The sequence below is a fragment of the Aedes albopictus genome, chromosome 2, assembly GCF_035046485.1.
Source record: "Aedes albopictus strain Foshan chromosome 2, AalbF5, whole genome shotgun sequence".
Classification (NCBI taxonomy): Eukaryota; Metazoa; Arthropoda; class Insecta; order Diptera; family Culicidae; genus Aedes; species Aedes albopictus.
The window spans coordinates 489,619,460-489,644,143 of record NC_085137.1 but is presented as its reverse complement, the minus strand read 5'-3'; the positions used below and the strand labels follow the sequence as shown (position 1 = coordinate 489,644,143).

Below are 24,684 nucleotides of genomic sequence, written 5' to 3'. Positions count from 1 at the left end.
AAACTCATGCATGCGACACATCAAATCGCCGCTTTTTCTATGACCTGATGAACGGTAAACAGGAAAATAATCTCACTGAACCGGTAGCATTGCAGAACCGGTTCCGGGTGTCCCACCGGAAGTGGCCAAATATAAAAGTAAACCAAACCCATCCCAGACAACCAGAACTCGCATAAAAATGCATAGATTTCATCATATTAATACTAATATACCTCACAATCACATAACTATTAACCCTATGTGCATGCAAAGTGCGAAATTCACCGCAGTACATGGTATTTTGATGTTTTTAAGCGATGAACAAAACATTATCGCATAATTACACCAGCAAACTCGCAAAATAACATTTGAAATCGCATTCTGCGATTTCATCTTGTTATGACATCTCTACTTGCAGTGGTATGTAAATTAACTCGCACAAATGCATTAGCAAATTTGTTTACGTATACATTCAAACTCATATTAGCGGAGAACCTGTTATGCGTACATGATGCGATGTAAAATGTGATAACAAGGAAAAATTTGCTCTCTGCCTGTGATTTTCGTGTGAATTCGTTGCGAAAGAGAAAAATCATTCGGTGGTGAACTATTTTTCAACATAAAATCAATCAGCGGCCCTGGTGATTTAATTTTTGACTCGGCCCTGGTAGAGAAAATGCCGAACTTTACGTTCAGCTTCGTGTTGCTTGCCGAACTGATCCATATTCAGACAACACAGGTAAGTCAGTTTGATTTAGGAAAACATTGAGATGAGTTAGAGTGTCATCACAATTTATCAGCTTATTTCATAAGAATAATGTGGTGTTAAGTGTAAGGCATTAGTTGTTAATCCAGAAGTGATAAGTTTGACACTGGGAGCGGCGTGAGTTGTCCTTTTTTGTTTTAATAAAAACAAGTCGCATAATACGATTCATAACATCGCAATATAGTACACGTCGTTAATCGCAGATGATATCGCTTCAACTCATATAGCACTATTCTTGTTCCGTCAATGCACGCATATCGCCTCCACTTTTGCACGCATAGAACATATTCGCCGCATTTTATGCGATGAAATTTTTATGGTTAGTTGCACGCACAACACGGTCGTAAACTTTGTTAAACGTGTAAATTGGTTGTCTGGGATGCATGCGACACATCAAATCGCCGCTTTTTCTATGACCTGATGAACGGTAAACAGGAAAATAGTCTCACTGAACCGGTAGCATTGCAGAACCGGTTCCGGGTGTCCCACCGGAAGTGGCCAAATATAAAAGTGAACCGAACTCATGCATGCGACACATCAAATCGCCGCTTTTCCTATGACCTGATGAACGGGCAACAGGAAAATAATCTCACTGAACCGGTAGCATTCCGGAACCGGTTCCGGGTGTCCCGCCGGAAGTGACCAAATATAAAAGTGAACCAAACCCATGCATGCGACACATCAAATCGCCGCTTTTTCTATGACCTGATGAACGGTATACAGGAAAATAGCCTCACTGAACCGGTAGCATTCCGGAACCGGTTCCGGGTGTCCACCGGAAGTGGCCAAATATGAAAGTGAAGCAAACTCATTCATGCGACACATCAAATCGTGGCCTTTTCAATAACCTAATTGTGCGGTTAGCAAGAAACTAGACCAAGCCCACATTAGAAACTACTTGTACATCTGTCTCGTGGAGAGTGGCCGAATGTAAAAAAGAACCAAACCAATATGCGCGACACATCAAATGGCTTTTTCGGTTTCCTGATGAACGAATAACAAGAAAAAACATCTCAGATCATAATTGGGAAAACTAATAGTGTCCCGGAATCGGTTCCGGGTGTTCCTCCGGAAGTGGTCAAATGTGGAAGGAAACCGAACCCCATGCATGCGACAGATCAAATCGCGGCTTTTTCGATCACCTGATTAACGGTTTTCAAAAGAAAGCCTTAGATTACGTTAGAGACCACCGGTAGTGTTCCATAACCGGTTCCCGCAGGAATTGGTCAAATGTAAAAATGAACCGGTTTAGAGTGTTCCATCGAAAGTGGACCAACATAAAAATGAACCAAACTCATGCTTGCGGTACATCAAATCGCTTTTTTGTCAGTAACCTGATGCATGGGTAATAAGCAAATAGGCACAGTCCACAGAAGTTACTACCGGTAGCTTGACCAGTAGTATTACTAGTTCTGGGTAATCTGTATCTGATAACAGTTAGTATTTACATAAGCTCAGACCACACTACCGGTAGTGTTCCAGAATCATTTCCAAGTGTCCCATCCAGGGCCGGATCTAAGGGGGGGCCGGGGGGGCCCGGGCCCCGGGCCCCCACATTTTAGGGGCCCCCACAAAAACCTTTTTTGGTTGCTAACACTAGCTTTATTTTTCATATTACTCAAGTACTGTACTAAAAATAAGGAAAAACATTTTTGGTCATCTCTCCGAGGGGCCTCCACATCGCCTCGGGCCCCGGGCCCCCACAATCCTTAATCCGGGCCTGGTCCCATCGTAAGTGGCCTAGTATAAAGTATACCAAACTCATGCATGGCACACATCAAATCGTGACATTTCGATAACCTGATGAACGGTTAGCAAGAAAATAGGCTCAGACTACATAAGAGGCTAGCGGTGGTGTTGCAGAAGCAGCGTTGAGTGCTTCAACGGAAATTCGAAAGTGCACAAAATCAATGCAAGCGATAGATATGTGTAAGAGAACCAAAAACCTTAAAAATACTAGAGCGATTTCATCAAACCACACCACTTCAGATTCCTGAGATGTTAACATACAGTAGGATGGGTCAACGTTGTATGGAATTAAAATTTTAGCGCATCAGTCCCGAACATTTTTTTAAAATCCCCTTTTGCGTCTAAAATTACTGCGCATAATTTTGCTGCGACTGGAGGGCGAGCTCTGTAATGCGTTTGAAATTTGAATAAGATTTAAAATTGGCAATTCAAATTACTACATTACAAATTTTACATGAATCTCGTAACCAATGATAATAAAATATAGCCTAAAGTGTGCAGAAAAAGCTTTGACGAAGACCTCAAAGTGACCTGTGAAAAAAGTTATATCCTAGCTTGTCAAGCAGTCAACTGAGAGAACTGATATTTTCAGCTCTGTCTATACGTTGAACATATCATCGGAATAAGTGCCCCAATTCTATGATGATTTTGATAAAATTTTCGTTTTTCTAAATAATGTATTCTCAGGATTCAGAAATTCGTAGGTGGTACAGTCCCAGACCGCTGATATGAGAATTTCCTCCTTCTCATCCGTTATCAAGGCACAGAGCTTTGGGGCTGATCACTGACTCTAAGGCAAGATTGATTGCGTCGACGGAATGATCATGAGTACATATTCAACGAGAAAGGCACTATCACCACTAGGTGGATTAATCTGGGTTTTTAATATTCTGGTCGTTCGAGGACATCACATGGTCCTCTAGTAACGGGTTTCTTCTGGGTTTGTGCTTTCCGTTAAACCGTTGGGCTGTAACCATAGTCACGGCAAACTTCTTTATAGAAAACAGGTTTTACAGAAAATGTTATAACTTAGTACTTAGTACTATTATTACTATTGGCGATTTCGCAAAACCAGTTACCAAGTTCTAGCATTAAGGGGACGATATGGAATCATACCTAAGAAAACCTGTGAAGAAATTCCAACAATAATTTCAGAAAGAGTTCCTGGAAAACGATCCAAATTTAATTGGAAAACTCTAGAAGAATTGCTGAAAGAATTTCTGAATTCCTGTAAAAAAAAACTCCTAAAATTACATCTTTTGAAGAACTCTTTGGAGGAAATTCTAGAAAACCCTGCTAAAAGAATTTCTTGAGAAATTTCTATAAGAACTTATGCAGAAATCCCAAATAAAAACTGGAAGAAAATCTGGTAATATTTCCGGAGGAATTCTTGAAGAAATGTTGAAAAAAAAATACATGAAGGAATGCATTTGCATTTATTTCTGCAGCAATCCTAGAAGGATTTTTTTTTGTAAAATCCCTAGAGGAATCCCAAAAAGAATTCCTGAAAAAAACCTATAGACTAGAAGATGATTTTTTTGAGATATTTTTCGAGAAGCTCCTAAAAAGATCAAGAATAATTCCAGGAGGAATTCTTTAGAGAATCTTTGGAGACATCCAATGAAGTGCATATTAAGGGACACCTGGAGAAGTCTTTGGAGCCCTTATTGCTGAAATCATTCCGGGAAATCCAGGAAAATACTTCTTTTAATAAAAATTCTGGAAAATTTTTGATGAATCCCGAAAAGAAATCCCATAAAAGAAATTCATGCATGAATAGTCCATCCGCGATAATACCAGGTTTTTTAATTTTTATATACGTGTATTTTAACATAGGCTTATTCTACTATGACAGCATTGGGTTGAACTGTTCAGCAACACCTCATTCAATAAGCATATTCAAGTATTCAATTTCAAAGTACAATAAAAACATTTTCAAAGAAGTTTTCAAAAAATATTTTGAAACGGTTTACTGCAAATCAGTCTCCATCCCATTACAAGCTAGTTGATGCAAAGTACCTACCTATTTACCTACCGGTGCTATCGGTTGACAATATTGATCGTCATACTCGCGTGTGTCCTGTGTCCGTAAAACCCAGTCTTCCTCGTGGGTGGGTACCGTACATGTGCTGTGCATGGTTAGTGGGTCAGTGCCTACAACCAACCAGGCAGCTGAACCAAGCATGGTAGCATCCGCTTCCTCATAGTGCAGTACCAGTCACATGGCAGTCAAGCGACGCTCATTTAGTTCGGTCCACTTAGGCCTTGGGTACCGCGTTGCATATCCGGCCCAAGGGTTTGTTGAATATTGATTGCTGGAACTATTTGCGTTGAAGATTATGAAGCCGAGCTATGCGCAACGGGTTTTCCATAAATCATCTCACCAAACTACTCTGACTGGAACACGAATATGGTGACGGGATGGACGGGGGAAATTTGGTCGTTTAAAGTCTAAACTGCTAGACTGCCATGTTTTTCGCCGGTTAAATGGAGCGCTAAACGACGCGTGTTTTATGTTTTATTTTCGTCGAAGCAAGGTTGGTCTTGAGTTTGTCGTACGACCGAAAAGCATTAGGGAGGAAGCTAGCGACCGAGCCACTACCCACCGGTGGTCCAAGGGCCATAAATAATACGGGAAATTTGATAAACAACGTTAGTACGGTATGGTTCGGTTGGTATACAGGAATGTACGATGTAGGAGAAAGTGCATAGTAAAAACAAGTTCGTAAAATGGTAGCTTTAAAACATGTCTAGGAAGTATGAGACCCCAGCGATTTGGATATTCATCGAAATGAACATCGTTGTAAAAAAATATCAAGGTAATTTTATCAAAATAAAGAATGTTTTTATTGGTAGAATCTTTTAAAATGTTACTTTAAAAGTTTCTTTAAGCTTCAGGAGTGGTGGAAATTCCACCAGGAGATGCTCGAAAGTTCCACCAGGAGTTACTAAGGAGTTCATCCATACTTTCCCCGGGAATATCTCCAGAAGTTCCTCGGAAATACCTCCAGAAGTTTATCGGAGATTTCTCCAGAAGTTCCTTGGAATATCTTGGAGCTTATCGGAATTAAACTCATCCAGGAATTCCTCGGGAATTTCTTCAGGAGTGCCTCGTGAATTCCTTCAGCAGTTCCTAGGAAATTCCTCAAGGATGTCCTCGGAAAATGGTGCAGGAGTTTCTTGGATTTTTTCCGGGAGATGATCGAGAATTCTTGCAGGAATACCTAGAGTTTATCTAAGAGTTTCACAGGAATTCCTCAAGGAGCTTTTCGGAAATTGCTCCAGTAGCTCCTCGGGATTTCTTCCAGAAGTTGCTCGGTAATTTCTTCAGGAGTTTCACAGCATTTATTCAAGGAATTCCCTAGGAAACCGTCCAGAAGTTCCCAGGAAATGCTTCCAGGAGTTCCCCGGGAATTTCTGCAGAAGTTCCTTGGGAATTTATAGAGGACTTCTTCTACAGAATTCACCCAGGTGTTTTTTCAGAAGTTCCTCACAAATTGCTCCAGGAGCTCCATTAAAATTCCTCAAGGAGTTTCTTCGTGAGGTCTTCGGGGTTTTCTCAGGAGTTCCTAGGCAATTTATTCTTCAGAAGTGTCTTGGGAATTTCTCCAGAAGTTCCTCGAAAATTTCTCCGCGAGTTTGCAGGATATTTCTTCAGGAGTGCCCCGCAAATTTCTGCAGAAGTTCTTCGAGAATTTTTCCTGCAGTTCTACCACAAGTTCCTCGGAAATTCTTCCACGATGTTCCTCCATAACTTCGTGAATTCCTTCAGGAGTTTCTCGGCAGTTTTCCTAGAAGATCCCGGTAGTTTTTTTGGGCTTCACAGGAAATTCGTTCGGGATTTCCATGAGTAATTTTGCAGGTGTTTTGTCAAGGAGTTTCTCAGGAGTTCCTCCAAGACTTCCATGTGAATTCTTCAAGGCGTTACTCAGAAATTTTTCCAGGAGTTCTTCGTTTTCTTGGAGGTCAGGTGTTTTCTTGGAGGAATTTTCCGGAGAACTTCTGGGGAAATTCCCTGTAACTCCAGGAGGTATTCTCAGAGATTTTAATAAGGTATTTCCGGGGAACTCCTGGAGAAATTCCCGGAGAACTACTGCAGGAATTCCTGTGGAACTCTTGGAGAAATTTCTGGGAGAATCCTGGAGGAATTCACGGGGAACTCTTGGAAAAATTTCCATAGAACTCTAAGGGGAATTCCTTGGGAATTTCAGAAGGAATTTCCGGGAAACTTTTTTGGTGATTCCTCGGCAACTCCTGGAGGTCTTCTCGGAGAATTCAATTCCTGTGGAAATCATGATGTTATTTCCGGAAAACTCCTGGAGAAATTCCCGGGCAACTCCTGGAGGTACAGGGGATGGCCATAGTGTTTGGGATAGGTAACTTTTTTCTCTCACAAAAAAGTTCAACATGCTGTAACTTTTCATAGTGTGCATCAAAAAATCTCATATTTTGACTGTTTGTCAACCTATTACATGTATGTGCATCATTGGTACAATCTGTCACAAAGTTAGAACCGTTTTGGTAAACACTATTTTGATACGACGTTATAAAATGTAATATTTTCTCATGACGAATACTGTTAAACCGGTTTACAATTTTCACCCATATACAGGAAAATAAGTCAAATTTACAATACCACACAAAAATTACTAAATGTGGTCTTCCTTGTAACCAAATAGGCTCTAATATATCTTATTATTAAGTTATTAGAGATATCTTGAGAATAGAAAATCCCAAACATTTTGGCCACCCCCTGTATTTCCGGAGAACTCTTGGAGGACCTGGTGGAACGAAGCTGGTGTGATGGTTAGAACAAGTGACTATCACGCCGAGGACTTGGGACCGAATCCCACTCCCGACAATCTCGCAAAATGTAAGTTCATTCTTCGGAAGGGAAGTAAAGTGTGGTTTCCGAGATGAACTATCCTAGGGCTAAACATCTCGCTATTATAGATAAAAAAAATAATAAAAAAATCTCTTGGAAGAATTACCGGGGAGGTCCTGGAGAAATTGCCGGGGAACTCCTGGAAGAATTCTCAGGACACTCTTTGAGGAGTTCTCAGGAAACTCCTGGAGGAAATCCTGGGGAACTCCGGAGGGTTTTTTGTTTGTGATAAACTTGTGCAAATGTTTACTGGATGCTGGATATTGGAACTGCTGGATGTGTTTCCGGGCATTATTACTAGAGGACTGATTGGGGAAATCTTGAACTTCTAAAACAAATTTCGTGGAAATCCTAGAGAGAATTTTGGGGTCATTTATGAAGGAACTATCGTAGAGGAATTCCCTGGAAAATCCTGGAAAGGTTTGGCCAACAATGCTGAAGGAATTCTTGGAGAATTTCTAGAAATATCTCGTTTAATATTTGGAATTGTTCCAGGCGAAGCCATGGAGGTATTCCCGTGCGCTCTTGTAGGAATTTTCTAGGAACTCCTAGATGAATTGTCATGGAACTCCTGAAGGACTACCCGGGGTACTTCTGCAAAAAGTTCTGTGTAGATATTTGGAGGTAGCTATCGACTGATGGATCTGGATACCTGGGACAATTTTCGGCTTGGCAATCGCAATTGCAATCAAACGATCAGATATTCTTCTTCATCCGACGTTTCGATGTTTATTACATCTTCTTCATGGAATGCTTTTCAGATCGAAAGCGATTAACACTTCTAATTCCCTGTAGAAGATGTAATAAACATCGAAACGTCGGGTGAAGGAGAATATCTGATCGTTTGATTGCAATTGCGACTTCCAAGCCGAAAATCGTCCCAGGTTCTGTGTAGATGCTGTTGAAATTCTCAGGGTTATTATAGAAGAATTTACGTATAACTTTTATGGATTCTTGGGGAACTGCTTGAGACAGTTTTAAAATCAATTCTCATAAGTATCACAGAAAAACAATCTGGGAGAACTCTAGGCGGAAATCCACACACTTAATGTGAAATGCCGGGATCTCAGCATTTTCTCAAACTTTTGCCGAGATCCGCACAGCCGAGCGCTAATAAACAAAGTTAGCGTTTCTCAACGGTAACAGGCGCTTCAAGGGATCTAAGAAGGTTCCGGGCGTGTTCCAGAGGATCTCAGAGGCGTTTTAGGGGTTTCAAGGGAGTTTCGGAGATATTCGTGAGATCTCAGGGGCGTTTCAAGGAGGTCCCAGGGGCTTTCAGAGGGTACCAGGATATCTCAGGAGCGCATAATGGAGTCTTAGGGGATACCATGGGCCTCAGGGATGCTTCAAGGGATCTAAGGGGGTTACAGGGGAGTTACAGAGGATCTTAGGAACGTTCCTGGGGTTTTCAGGGGGTACCACGAGATCTCACGGAATTTCAATGAGGAGGGTTCCAGGAACCCATGAGACCACACCATGAAACCGTTGAAACGTCCCTGAAATGAAACGTTCCATTGAAACGCCCTTGAAATCCCCGTAATCCATTTAAAATAACTCTAAAGCTCCTTGAAACGCCTTTTGTCTCCAGAAAGCCCCTACAATGCCCCTTGAAAACTCCTTGAAATGCTTCTGAAGTGATATCAAACACCCCTGAAACCCCTCGGAAAGCTTTTAAAACGTTCCTGAAACCTCCTGAAAGTCTTTGAAATGCCTTGATTCGCACCAGAGCCCATCTGAACCAGTAGTGGACCATGTTTTTGTAGGACGACTTCAAACTTGTGATCAGAAGTGTAGACGATAAAAGCAACAGCAAAGAAAGTGTGCAATGCTTGTCCCGGTTGCTTTTACACAACGAAACCACTGCTTTCAAGTCGACTTTAGTTTTTGTCGGATGTACTACATCAGAGTTACAGGACCCTCGGCAACATGAACGAACACACTAGTTGCTCTAAACAGTGATTTAGTCCAGTCAGTGCTTGCCTTCGTACACGGTTGTTGATTCCTATCGTTTTGCTTTTCCAAGCGCGAAGTTAACTCATTTCTGGGTCAGCGACGTACTACAATTTGGATGTAGGTTCGATGATGAAAGGCATATTAAGCTTGAGAGCTGCACTGACAAGACTAGTTCTAAATAGTTTTTTGACTAATTCTCAAACTCTGCATTCCTACACTAATTACCTTTTATTGCATTTTTATGTATGATATGATTCACTTTCTAGATTTACCTTCAAAAACGACAATCTACCATTGTAATTCGATGAATGGTAAAAATGGTAAAAATATTCACACATTTCTTCACATAGGTAGGGTCACCAGAGAAATCGCCAAATGTTATCCTCTAAAACAGTTGTAAATATCAATCATTCAGTCCATTGCTGAATTTATCAATATGAAATGATACATTTGCAACTCACCGAGAAGAGCACGCCTTCAACCTTCATCCATCAACCAAATTGTCTATAAATAAATCCTGCCGGGAAAGGAACCCTCGCTTCATATTACTGGTACGATTTTCCCAGCATCCTGCTTCCAGGTCACAGAACACAGACAACAAGGAAACCCGTTTCCATCAACAATAGTGCAGCAGATACATATCTAAAGATGTAGTTACACACATGTCCGTCCGTCCATCCTCGGTGTAGCATGAGAGCCAGTGTATTTCGATCAAATTAGGTTCCTTTCTGCTTTCTTCTCCGTACGAAATTGAAAGAAACCAACAGGTGGAAGAGCACAGCAAAAGGTCAGCAGTGCCAGCGTAGTGTTGACTGTTTCCCATGAACCGGAAATTTGACCTTTTCGCATGGTAGAGTTGGGGATAGAAGTCCACAGAACGGAACTATATTTTGTGCAGGCAGTCAACGGAATGAAGTCGTTTGAAGTTTTACCTCAAAATTACTTCTTATTCGTAAGCGTGGATGATGTGCACTTGAAAACATGTCAAATAATTGAAATTTTGCATTTATTTCGTTGCATGAGGGTTTTGAACGAATAAGAAGATAAATATTTTAAAATTTTAAGTCAGACAAAAACAGACACTCGATTATTTTACTTCGCATTCTAGACATTACATGGCGACCGTAGAGCCCAATTCTTCTTCTTCTTCTTCATCTTTATGGCTCTACGTCCCCCTGGAACTTGGCCTACCTCTCTTCAACTTAGTGTTCTTTGAGCACTTCCACAGTTATTAATAAAGGGCTTTCTTTGCCTGCCATTGCATGCATTTGTACATTGTGTGGCAAGTACAATGTAACACTATGCCCAGGGAGTCGAGAAAATTTTCGAGTTGGAACCTCGTAGCCGTGCGGTTAGGGTCACCAAGCATCTGTCATACTGGTCGCAGTGACTTAGATACCCAACAAGGAATAAAAAAAAAGTTTGGGGTGAGGGTTCGATTCCCGCTCCGGGCGATGAAACTTTTCGTGAGAATAGTTTTTTCTCTGTATTTACTAGTGCATGCTCCGTGTGTCCCTTGTCTAATGCTAAAATTTATTCAGTCTGTACAGTGTACAGCCTCTGGCTGAAGACGGAGTCCGCGTCTCAAAAAATAAAAAAAAACGTCTTTGGATTAACCACTAGGCTAATTGGAGACCCCGTAGAGTCCAATATCGCTGTCATTTTTTTTTAAGTGTACTAAATTTACAGACAATTATTCTCTACCAATAAATTTATATTCATTTCGGTAATGAAAGAACCTATGTTTTCGATCATAAATAGGTTTACAATTCTAAACAAACAGATTTTGTGGTGTTTGTGGTCGGATTCAATTGGAGTTAATTCTTGGGTTTCGTTCAATAAAGCGATCACTAATTAATTTTATTTAATTATTGATGGTTTCTCCAAACACCCATCAGTCATTACCTATAATTCTAATTTAAACCGAGCCATTCCAATGAGGCAATCAAACCGGGAGCCATAAATTTCCACGAAAATCGTTTCCAGCTGACCGTTCATACTGTTCCCACCGGTGTGGCGTGGTGCTCCACAGTAGTGGTGAGCTGACGGTGATTATGAATTACAAATTGCTAATTTCGAACAACATTTTTCTGGTTGTCCCTATGGTGAGCAATGAATATTGATCGCTGTACCATCATCATCGTTGGGGTGGAGCAGTGGTCCCCCGATGGCTGAGCTTCCGGTTGCCATCGCCATATAAATCATCTGGGTGGAATTTTATAGACAAGTGGTTCCACGCTTCCGATATAAATTTATGCACCGAGTCAATAAATCTGTGTGCTGTGTCGCCCATGAATGTACATCGAAAGTGGTGTTCGGCTTATCAGTCAAATTCCATCACTGGTATCGCCGCGCGGATCCTTTTATGTGGCTGGTAAACCATAAGGAAAAGCGGGCGAAATGCACCTTGGCGATGAAATGACCCCGGTGCCGTTTGTTTTTTTTTGTTTTTAACTTTAGAAATTGATGAACTAGAAAACGGGAGTGTTGGGTTCCTGTATGACAAACCCAGTTAACACACAAATGTTATCTTCCAAGGCAATTCCGCCAGAGATTTTTTAGATACGTTAGTCAGGATTTATCCAAGCATTTCCTCAAAGATTCTGATAGGCATACTTTCAGACTTAGAGTGTCCATTTCCCGATCACTTTTCTTGTCCCGGGAGTCGGGACAAAATTCGAAGAGCATCCCGGAAAATCCCGGGATTTTTCACACGTTCAAAAATATGAGGAAATGGGCTTTATGCTACCCTGCAATTAAATTAGGGATTCGTTGAATTGTTTTTCTCAAAAAAAAAAAAAATCGTGCACCAGAGTATCTAGCTGGACAAGCACTTTTGTTATTTTTTGATAAGATAAATGATCATGATTGGACTACTTTATTCGATAACTAACTTAACCCTTTAATACCGAACCCCGCCTTTAGATGGGGAATAATTAGAGCATTTTTTTTTTAATTTTATATTTTTGGCTAATATTTAAGGCTGTTCTGAATACCTCAAAATGGTTGTTGGCTTTTGAAGCGTATTTACATTTTTTTTTTTTGAAATCATTGAATAACACTAGTTTACAAAATAAAACGAAAGTCGTGAACTTCTGTCAACGACCAAAATTTTTGAAGCACAATTTAGCGCTGATTTCGAAACCGACCTTCAAAATATTTTAAGTAGAACCGTTTTTGAGGTTTAGCTCAATATTGAGTTTTACAACTTTTCAAAATATGTAATTTACCAAAATTAAAATATATTGCGTTTTGTTCAACCAATTTTAAATCTTTATCCATAAATTAAAAGCTGAATACAGTACCATTCGATCATCTGAATACAGATTTTGTGTCAGACTGATGAAATTCAAGATATTGGCGAGTTTTAGAGACGATCTTTTTCAATTTTAGCAAGATTCCCAAAAATTTTTGAAGAAATGTATTTTTTCAATAAGAAAAAAAAAACAATTTAAAAATTCTTTCTTAACCTTTTTTTTTTGACATATCATGTGTAGGCGAGTCACAGTAAAAATTTCAGCTCAATCGGACCATTGATTATGGTAAATGAAATGTTTTTGTTTTTAACTTTAGAAATTGATGAACTAGAAAACGGGAGTGTTGGGTTCCTGTATGACAAACCCAGTTAACACACAAATGTTATCTTCCAAGGCAATTCCGCCAGAGATTTTTTAGATACGTTAGTCAGGATTTATCCAAGCATTTCCTCAAAGATTCTGATAGGCATACTTTCAGACTTAGAGTGTCCATTTCCCGATCACTTTTCTTGTCCCGGGAGTCGGGACAAAATTCGAAGAGCATCCCGGAAAATCCCGGGATTTTTCACACGTTCAAAAATATGAGGAAATGGGCTTTATGCTACCCTGCAATTAAATTAGGGATTCGTTGAATTGTTTTTCTCAAAAAAAAAAAAAAATCGTGCACCAGAGTATCTAGCTGGACAAGCACTTTTGTTATTTTTTGATAAGATAAATGATCATGATTGGACTACTTTATTCGATAACTAACTTAACCCTTTAATACCGAACCCCGCCTTTAGATGGGGAATAATTAGAGCATTTTTTTTTTAATTTTATATTTTTGGCTAATATTTAAGGCTGTTCTGAATACCTCAAAATGGTTGTTGGCTTTTGAAGCGTATTTACATTTTTTTTTTTGAAATCATTGAATAACACTAGTTTACAAAATAAAACGAAAGTCGTGAACTTCTGTCAACGACCAAAATTTTTGAAGCACAATTTAGCGCTGATTTCGAAACCGACCTTCAAAATATTTTAAGTAGAACCGTTTTTGAGGTTTAGCTCAATATTGAGTTTTACAACTTTTCAAAATATGTAATTTACCAAAATTAAAATATATTGCGTTTTGTTCAACCAATTTTAAATCTTTATCCATAAATTAAAAGCTGAATACAGTACCATTCGATCATCTGAATACAGATTTTGTGTCAGACTGATGAAATTCAAGATATTGGCGAGTTTTAGAGACGATCTTTTTCAATTTTAGCAAGATTCCCAAAAATTTTTGAAGAAATGTATTTTTTCAATAAGAAAAAAAAACAATTTAAAAATTCTTTCTTAACCTTTTTTTTTGACATATCATGTGTAGGCGAGTCACAGTAAAAATTTCAGCTCAATCGGACCATTGATTATGGTAAATGAAATGTTTGAAGTGAGCGACTTTGCTTAAAAATAGAACAAAAATAGATTTCAAATCATCAACCTTGTATGGAAAGTCGAAAAAAATTCCGCTCTACTGTAATTTTTTTCTTTCGCGTTTTCGAACTCAGGGCATGATTCTACACCAAAAATGATCATCAGCTTACCGAGTTCAAAAGTGCTGTAAACTAGTGTAATTGATGTTTTGGTCATCTTTCTTTTGTATTGAATCGTAACAATCAACATATTTTAACTTTTTCCTCAATCATTTTATTATAGTAAAAAAGTTAAGAAGAGTTGGCTACACTCTAAAATAATTTTCACTAAAGAATCACGAAAAATAAAATATTCCATGAAAAAAAATTAAATAAAAATATTTTACCAATAATCAAAAAATCTCAAATGCTTTCATCTTAAAAAATCGGTATTTCTGGAAGCCTATTCCAGGAAAAAATATAAAAGTGTAGGGATGTTCGAGAACAAAAAATTGAAAAATCAAAAACCAATATTCACAAAATTGCAAATTTAAAAGGATCACCTTTCAAAACATATTTAAATCGATTTTAGACAGCGAAAAATAATTTGGGAAGGTTAATTCATATTTAAATGGCAGTTTCATGTGAAAGTTCACTGTAATCAGAAATTAAGAAATCAGTTCAAGAAAAATTCAAAGAAATTTAAAAATGATTATTGAAAATCGTTAGAGTAACTGTGGTAATCATGTAGAATGGCCCGATTTGTGACTTCCACTAAATGCCTATTTCTTCAAACTGTGCATTTTTTTTCTATTTACAAACTTCGTACTTTAAAGGATTTCTAAAATATTTGAAGTTTGTCATACAAATCTTCAAAACGCATTTGAGGTGAAATTGGATGCGTTTTCTCATTTTAAGGTTTTTGATTTTTTTTTTTAACTCCAGAAGCGGTCGCGTCGTGTACTGAGTACGCGCATCATGAAAAACACGCTGAGGTGGTCGAAGATGCGAGTGCAAAAGGGCGAAATAACGTAGCAATATTTGGGAAATCAATATCCATATACAGTTAGAGGACGAATCAAAGTATCTCCTGATATTTTTTTCTGATGGAAAATGTTTAAATATCATTCTAGAAATTTTTTTTTACAAATTTCCTTCAAAAACGGTTTTTACAAAACTGATAAGAAATAATAAACAGGAGATGCCTTGGTCCTTCCTCCAACTGTGTATGGATATCGAATTTTAGAATATTGCTACATTAAAAAAAAACATCAAAAAATGAAGAAACGCATTCAGTTTCGCCTTCATCAGAAAGATTTATAGTATTCATTTTTGTCTAGCCTTGTTTGATAAATATTATAATCGAAGTTATTATCTGAAATATCTTATGAATGATTCTGTTTACTGGTTTAACAATTAGAATTTGAAAAGTTGAAATTATTCAGATGTAGTTTTGCTCTGTAATTTGCCAATTTGAGCCGGAAATTGCATTTACCCCGGGTTTCCCGTGGTTTTCGGGACTACAAAAATTAAATCCAGGGATTCGAGAAATCCCGAAATTGCCTTGATCCCGGATTTTTTTTTGTCCCGGGATAGACTCTCTTTTTCAGATGTTATTATTATTATTATTATTATTATTATGTATATTTAAATTCGCAACGTAAGACATACATCTTTTATGTTACATGATTTAATATGGTGGTATAAACGTTATTGTAGATTTAATTCTTGGTTTAAATGTGATTGAAGGAAAAAATTTCGTTTAATAAACTAATCAATTACTAATCCTACTATATACTGCTATTAAAGTGCTCAAAAATCCTCCTTCTAAAGGTATCCTGTCCTCCTGATTCAATCATAGTTAAATAATTCGGAAGTGAATTCCAAACTGCGACACCTCTCACGAAAAAAGTACCACCATACTTGGCTGTGCGATGACGCTGAATAACAAATTTTCTTGACCGACTTCCTCGGAAAGCTGTCAATTTCTCGAATAAATAACCGGGAGTTTTACTATTAACAAGATTGAACATAAATTGGCAACACCTTAATTTAGAAAATTTTTCAAATGGACACCCTATTAGATTCGTTTGTAAATGCGAAACATGTGAAAAATAGCTCAGACCATACACAAACCGTATACACGAATTAAGTGCAACACGCATTTTTTGAATAGTACGTTCAGTTGATTGCATAAGCCAAAGGTCACATGCAATAAAGTGGGGAAATATAAGACTCTTGAAAAGCTTAAGTTTCACTTCTGTTTTCAAGAATGTGGCAGTCAACTGAAGCATTCTCAATTTGGCATAAATTTTGCCACATTGGCTTAACACAAAGGAGTCCCATTCGAAATTAGCTTTAATGTTGAAACCAAGGCTCATAGCGGATTCAACATAATTTAAAATAGTATCATTGAGCTTGATTTCAGGTTTCACAGAGTTGAAGTTACCAGTATTGATAAACATAGCATGCGATTTGCTAGCATTCAATGTTAGCTTGTTCTTAGCCGCCCATTTTAATATGGCACTGAGATCTTCGTTTATTTTCCAACAAGCTGCATCTGAGTATTCCAAATATATTTGTACATCATCTGCGAACAATTGGATACAACAATGCTTTAAGACAGATGGTAGGTCATAGATGTACAGGGAAAAAAGAATAGGCCCTAAAATAGATCCTTGCGGTACACCAGAGGTCACGTGTATGAAATTGGAATATTCTCCATTATTGAACACCGTTTGGAATCTTGCATCCAAGTATGATCTAACGAGCCTCACAGCATCAAACGAGAAACCATAATTTTCTTGAAGTTTTCTGCTCAAAATACTATGCGAAACTGTATCGAAAGCTTTAGAAAAATCAAGCAAGATGAGCAAAACCGGTTTGCCTTTATCTAAGATGACTCCAATGTCATCAAAAATCTTGAGCATCGCTGTTTTAGTACTATGTTTAGTACGGTAACCAGACTGAAAGGGAGAAAGTAAATTGAGTTGGTTAATGTAGCTACATAACTGTTTTTTGACAAGTTTCTCGAATACTTTTGAAAGAGCACAAAGTATGCTGATAGGACGTAAATTATCAACAGAATTCAAACACGATTTTTTCTTTACAGGAATGATTTTGGCCTTTTTCCACACCAAAGGAAACTTGCTTGTTCTTATAATTGCGTTAAATAAGTGAACAATTTGGTGTATGATAAATTGAGAGATAAGTTTAATAAATCTAAGTGGAATATTGTCTAGCCCAACTGCATTGGATTTAATTTCATACAAAGAATTAATTGCATCTACAGTACTGATATCATTAAAATGAAATTGACCCCATGAGAAATTATTAGTAAATTGAGAAGATTCGTTAGGTTTTGAAAAGTTTTTAGAAAAAGATTGGTTGATTTCATCAGCACTAAAATGATTAGTACTATCCGGTAATGTTTTATAAACATTCATAGATTTCAATCTTTTCCATAACTCAGTAGTTGGAACATTTGAGTTCAGTTGATCGCCATAGTACTGTTGCTTAGCTTTCCGAACAAGCAGATTCACTTTATTGCGTAATCGTTTGAATATTGCTAGGTCATCAACGTTATTAGTTGACTTCCAATGCTTGAAAGCCAAATCTCGATCAACCATTGCTTTACTGATTAAATTGTTGAACCAAGGACTGTACTTCTTGCGTAATGGTACGGTTTTCAATGGGACATGCTGGTCCAGTAAATATTGAATTTGATTATTCAGTAGATCTACTAAAATATCGGGATCGTCGATACGGAAAAAATCAGCCCAATTAATTGAATCAATATCTTGTCTCAACCGATCAGCATCGATTCTGCTATAGTCTCGATAACAAATAAGATTATCAGCATGCACTGTTTCGAAATTCAAGGAAGCAAAAATAATATCGTGGTTCGAAAAAACAGGTGCTTCAATTTGACTGAATCTTAAAACTTCAGAAACGCGATTTGAAAGATGGAGATCTAGTTGCGATGACCCTCCATTATGAAAAAATGTTGGTTCAGTTCCAATGTTATAGATTTCATGAGATTCAAGCACTTCACGTAATTTCATAGCTTTCGGGGAACACTGAAGCATATTTGTATTAAAGTCACCTAGAAAATGAATGTGATCATAAGAACTACCATATTTTAAAAGTAAACTATCTAACACTAACGAACACTCAACATCAGGGGGGTTATAAAAAGATCCTAAAAGTAGTTTAAAATTGACTAGAATTAATTCCACTAAAATATATTCAGTACGAGCAATATTATCACAGTAGGTTTTCTCTATCACATTATATCTCAATCCATTTTTTATGTACATCATCACACCTCCGCCTAAGCGACCAACTCTATCACATCTAGTTACCTGATATCCATCAAGCATAATAACACTATCTTCGATTTTCTCATTGAGCCAAGATTCGCAAACAGAAATTATGTCGACATTTGATATAGCAACTATCCTGCGTAGTTCATCGAGCTTTGATAATTTGCGTGCGCAGAGACTTTGGCTATTTAAGGAACAAATTGAAAGCTTTCCAGGACACAATGCGGATTTCATAACTATTCCTGGGGTACAGAAATTCGTGGAGATGTCATTAGGGTTTAAATTATCCATTATCAAGGAAAAGGACTGCATACCGAAGAAGGAAGAAAACTTTGAGCACTAACACAATATTCGCAAAAACGCACATTTTTCATAATTCCATCACAATACCAAAAAGCAATAATACATCTTAGGAATTAAATAAAAAAAAACCACCAGTAAACTAGCAACACTGATAACAAACATATAGCATAATTTATTCACAACCGCTGCAGCAGCTACCAGGTTTTCGACGTCCATGCAGATCCTCAATTTGTTGCCTACCATCCATCCAGGAGCACAGTTGTAGATTTGTTTGACTTTCAGGAAGGATCAAACGGAATGATTGAGGGATGGGATTGGAAGGAAAAAAGAATAGCTAAACAGGAAAGGTAGAAACTGTGACTTTTAGGCGAGGACTCATGGACTTACAAGGAAAGGAGAGACAGGAATACGAGTAACATTGCGGAAAGGGGGTTATAGTTATAATGACAACAGCTCCAGATCATTCATCGTCGACATCGCCTTCACAGATCCTCCATCATTCGGTTTCACATATACGATGCCATCTCTCGAGTACACAGCACGAACTTTACCGTTTTTCTTGAGTTGTAGAGCTTTGGAGCGAATTTCTCTTGCGACGAGGGTCAGGTTCTCATTTATGTAGACTCTCTTGTTGACAGAGAAACCAATTTGCGATAAACAGAGATTGCGAGATCGCAGATAGCGAGAGAAAAAGTCATTTCTCTGAGCATTAAACGCAAACTGTAGCAAGATAATAGGAGAAGTTCCCGCATTTGCTTCTGGCTTTGATATCCGACGTACATCCACTAGCGGCATTTCAGCTTCGACGTAACCCAGAGAACGACACCAGGCTGCGATGTAGTTGCGTAGATCCTCTCCTCGTGTGTACGGGACTCCACTGATGATGAGATCGTTTCGTTTCATTGATCTATCCACGGTTTGAGTGACTTCGGCTTTAGTTCGATCGACTGAGGAAACTAGCTCGCCAACTGTTTTGCTAGTGTCCTCTCGTAGCTTATCCATGTCAGATGTTAGATCAGAGCGAAGTCGAGTCATCTGCGCCGAAAGTTGATCCCCCATTTTTTGTATGTCTTCTTTTGTGCTTCTCTGGTACGTTGCAAATTGAGACTTCATCAGCTTGGCTAAATCTGAGACAGTCATCTCAGGGGCATTGGCACTTCGTTGTTGGGACACAGAGTTGCTTCGCAGGCGCATGGTGCTCAGATCTTCTTCCGACGCCATCGTAGATCTACGTTTAACGGGCAGCAACAGTTCCACAGATACACAAGCACTGCTCGAAAAATGGTGTGACTTCGATCCCAAGTGAATGTGCCTCGATCGAACTAATCACAGCAATTATACTACGGTTGTTTGGCGAAAAATGAAGTACAACCTCTGGACACTTCACGCGACGTTCCAAATTAGCGAAACATCAAACTTTGGTGGTTTTTAGTGGCGAAAATATGCTTTTGATATACGCGATTCGCTGCCGTCTACACAAACGTCATTCCACCACCACAGTCACTCACAGACTGCATAGTTACTACATAGATTCTTTCATAAATCTTATTTTGAGAAGTTATGGATTTCCCAATGAATTTTCCGTGTATTCCAAGGAAATCGTTAAAAAATCTTTCAAAAATCAAAGTAAAAATGAATCATTCTAATTATTTCAACTGAAATTGTTTCACTTATGGCTCTCATTCTTATTCAACAAATCCTCCATCCTAGGAAAAATATCTAAAAGTTCCTGGAAAAACTGTCCTTGGAACTTTTTTCAATGACTCCTTCAGAAGCAATTCAATGGCTCGCAAAATGTTTCCCTTAAATATTCAATCATCTTGGCTGCAATTCAGCCGAGGATATGACTCCAAGGATCTGTTTGTTCTGTCCAGTTCCTTCCGAGATTATGATATCTGTTTCAAAATCTGATATCAGAATTTCTATCGAGGATTACTCAATTGATTCCTTCGGGGATTTCTCATTTACTGATATCTCTTTATGACAAGCTCATTTCTTGAAGTTCCTTCTTAAATTCCTCTGGAATTTTTTTTTTTTTTACTTATTCGTTTATTTGGAAGGATCGGGCGCCACTTGGGCATAACAGAGCCGAAATCATCTTTACATTTTTTTTATGTTGATTTTACATGTTGTTTTTTAAATTTATACTGACTTAATACTAGGTTAGTTTTGGGAGCCGAAGTACTCGCGGCTGTTTCGAGGTTAGGGATAACAAATATATAAAGTTGGAAAGGAGGGAATTAAGGGACTTATACTAAATTACTTGCTATCTTATACTAAAAACCTTGATGGGACCGACTGTCCTGATCTGTAACGGGACTAAACAGAAAGGGCTTTATCGGAAGACAACGACAAGAAGAGGACAAACGGAAAGGGGGGCAACGAAAGACAGGGAGCGAACAACAAAACCAAATTTCGGGCAACGAAAACAAGGAACGTACGAGATCAAATTCTGACATCAACACGTTTCAAAAACTGGTAAATAAGATCCATGTACTCCAAATCAAGGCCTGCCAACACTTCTCTAACGGGTTTCTGTTGTTTTCCTCGGACCCGGAGAGTTTCATACAGCTCAGATCTGACTTCACGATGCTCATCGCATCCCCACACGACATGTTCGATATCCTGGTAAGCCACGCCGCAGACACAGAGATTGCTTTCCGAGAGCCCAATACGGAAGGTATGTGCATTTAACAAATAGTGGTTGGACATCAGCCGACACATTACACGAATGAAATCGCGGCCTTAATCCAACCCTTTGAACCATGGCTTCTTCGATACCTGCGGAATGATGGAGTGCAACCATCTACCCATCTCTCCATCTCTCCATTTGTGTTGCCAGCTGATCAAGGTCTCCTGACGGGCTAATGCAAAAAATTCGTCGAAGGCAATTTGACGCTCGTAAATATCGCCTTCGCTAGCGCCCACCTTAGCCAGAGAGTCCGCTTTCTCATTACCCGGAATTGAGCAATGTGAAGGGACCCAAGCTATGGTGATGGTGTATGAGCGTTTGGACAAAGCACTCAAGACTTGGCGAATTCCATTCAGGAAGTACGCTGAGTGCTTCATCAGTTTCATTGACCGAACAGCCTCCAGAGAACTTAGACTGTCGGTAAAAATGAAGTAGTGCTCAGGTGGGAGATTAGAATAACTAGCCACAGAAGTCCAATGTCGCGGCTGTTCGTGTGACTAACATCTAGTATGCCACGTCCTTACAGCGTCAGTAGCGGTACTAGAAGTGTCAAATAAATTTTGTTTATCAAAACAAAAGATCCTCTACAAGATGGATACCTCAAAATAATCAATTAGTACCACTAAAGTTATTAAAATAATTACACTGAAAAAGTGACTACAGCGCCATTGGAGTTCTAGTGTATTTCTATTGGTGGGAGAGTGCGAATGTACTCTAAGGTGTAGTATATAGCCGCTAGCTCAGCAATGTATACCGAGCATGGCTTTTGAAGCATGAAGGTGGCGCTATGAAATTCGTTGTAGACACCGAAACCAGTCGAATCATCGGTTTTCGAACCATCTGTGAAGAACTGTCTGTCCCCGCTAACATGCCCGAACTTACTTGCAAAAATTTGTGGAATACACACGGAACGAAAAGATTCTGGTATTCCGGTGATCTCATCCTTCATGGACAGATCAAAATCCACAGAGGAACTGTCGAAGTCTGAGAAGTTATCACGATTGGTGTTAACCGTAGATGGGCTTACCTCCAACGTCATGTACCAGTAGTACACACTCATAAAACGAGTTTGAGGGTTCTGTGCAAGCAGCTTTTCGAAGTTTTCAATGACCAATGGATTCACAACCTCGCATCGGATGAGGAACCGGAACGATAACTCCGCAAAGCGGTCTGTCAGAGGCTGTACACCAGCAAGTAACTCTAAGCTCATAGTGTGAGTTGAGTTCATGCAACCTAACGCGATCCGAAGGCAACGGTACTGAACCCGTTGAATCTTCAGTAAGTGTGTTTTCGCCGCGGATTGAAAACAGAAGCTACCGTATTCTAAAACCGACAGAATGGTTGTTTGGTACAGCCTGATCAGATCTTCCGGGTGTGCTCCCCACCATGTTCCGGTAATAGTTCGCATAAAATTGATTCGCTTTTGGCATTTTTGTATCAGATACACAATGTGCTTCCCCCAGGTGCATTTAGAGTCGAACCAGAGACCAAGATATTGAGAAGACATGCTATGAGTGATTGTCTTACCCATCAGAACGAGCGGAAACTTAGCCGGTTTGTGTTTTTTAGAAAAGACAACCATCTCAGTTTTCTCCGGAGAGAACTCGATACCCAGCTTGAGAGCCCAAGTGGACAAATTGTCCAAAGTATCCTGTAATGGTCCTTGCAGATCAACTGCTATTGATCCCGTCACAGAAACAACACAGTCATCCGCAAGCTGTCTTAACGTGCAATTTTCCATGAGACAATCATCTATGTCTCTGACATAAAAATTGTAAAGAAGCCCGATCAGAAAGGCATTACAAAATTATAACCGATTGAGTTATTTATTTCAATGATTTTTCATAACAGAATGAGTTATAAAATTCGCCGGTTAGGTGTTAAAATAACAAAAAATATAACTAAAATTGCTCTAGCCATAACTTAATTATAACAGTTGTTGATACAATTTTAACAAATTTATAACAACGTGAGATATAATAAATATTGGTATGATCCAAAAATTATAACACATGTTGTTATAAATTTGATATAAATATATTGGGTAAAAATTGACTTGGGTAAATTTTAACTCATTTTTTGGGTAATTTTTATTAAGAGTGTTATTTATTTTTAGCGAAAAGTTTTTTTGTTTAAAAAACTTGCCCCACGTAGTATATAAAAAACCCTCACCCAGACGGGAATCGAACCAAGGACGCCAGCCTTCAACTGCAATCCGGCGCCTTTACCAATGAGGCCATTTCAGCACTTGAAGTGAAGGGTATATGGTCAAGTGATTCTTCGTTTTGGCGGCTGGTCTATAAATAGACTCATTTGTCCAACGTACAGGAGAGAGAAAATATGACGTCACATAAAAGTGTTCTTGATACAATTGAGCGCAATTACGTCATCTTACAATATAGTAACAAAAGTGGATATAATTAAGTTATAATTGTAACTCAAGAATTTGCTCTGCTTTTGGGCTTTATCTCATGATTCAGACCAGAAATAGATGTCGTATCTTAATCAAAGTTTTAGAGATAGTTAATGGCTCTTGAACAGTGAAAATAGTGGTACATATACAATTTCATCTTCTGTTGGTGCTAGCGAGTAATTAAATTAGAACATTTTGACACGTGTTATTAAATAATTTTCTTATATTCCTCATCATCAAGGAAGTTCCTGCCTATGCCAAAATTATGCAGTAGTGTTGTGGTTGGAAATTTCACCGCTTCGTGGCGTTAGTGTGCATTTCTGGAGATTGTCAGATTTAGATGGCTTGTGAAATAAAAAAAAGTGTTTAAAGCAGGGTTGACAATCGTCCTTCTCGTCACCACTGCGTGAAGATAACAATAAAACAATCTTCGTCCGAAAGAACAACGGTGACGATTAGCCTTTTCGTCGCCGACTGCGGGCGTCACGACGAAGCTCAATCATAAATAGTTACCCACCAACTTTTCCGTCGCCCTCTTTGTTCCCTGGAAATGAACGACGACGGGCCAAGCGAATGCCAACTGGGAATAGCTTTTATTGGCGTTTTGGCACTTACGATGATGTGAAACCTCACTAGCTCAGTTGGTAAGAGTGCTGGATTAGCAATCTAGAGGTTCCAATCGTTTTGCGGTCTTAGAAGGAAAGTTTCATAAATGATTTTTCTACAAGAAACGTTGATCGATTTGAATTAAGGAGACAAGGGACGACCTCTAGGATTTTTTATCTGAAAGTGTAACTTTTCCATAGTAAATCCTATGTAAACTTTGAACCGCTTGCGCTAAATTATAGTTTCACCGATTGCGCTGAAATTTTGCACAGTTCATATGGGACCTAAATGGAATCATAAAAGTCGACTGGAGCGAGAATTTGATGTGTGTCCCATACTAGTGTACAAACCATACGTGCGCGGTTTGGCGCTATCTGATG

General features: G+C 38.7%; 1 protein-coding gene across 2 annotated transcripts in view; it reads left to right on the top strand.

Annotated features, from left to right (window-relative positions):
- LOC109423294 (rap guanine nucleotide exchange factor 4) overlaps positions 1-24,684 on the top strand; it is a 957,479-nt gene that overhangs the window by 93,316 nt on the left and 839,479 nt on the right. The gene's annotated exons all lie outside the window — the stretch shown is intronic.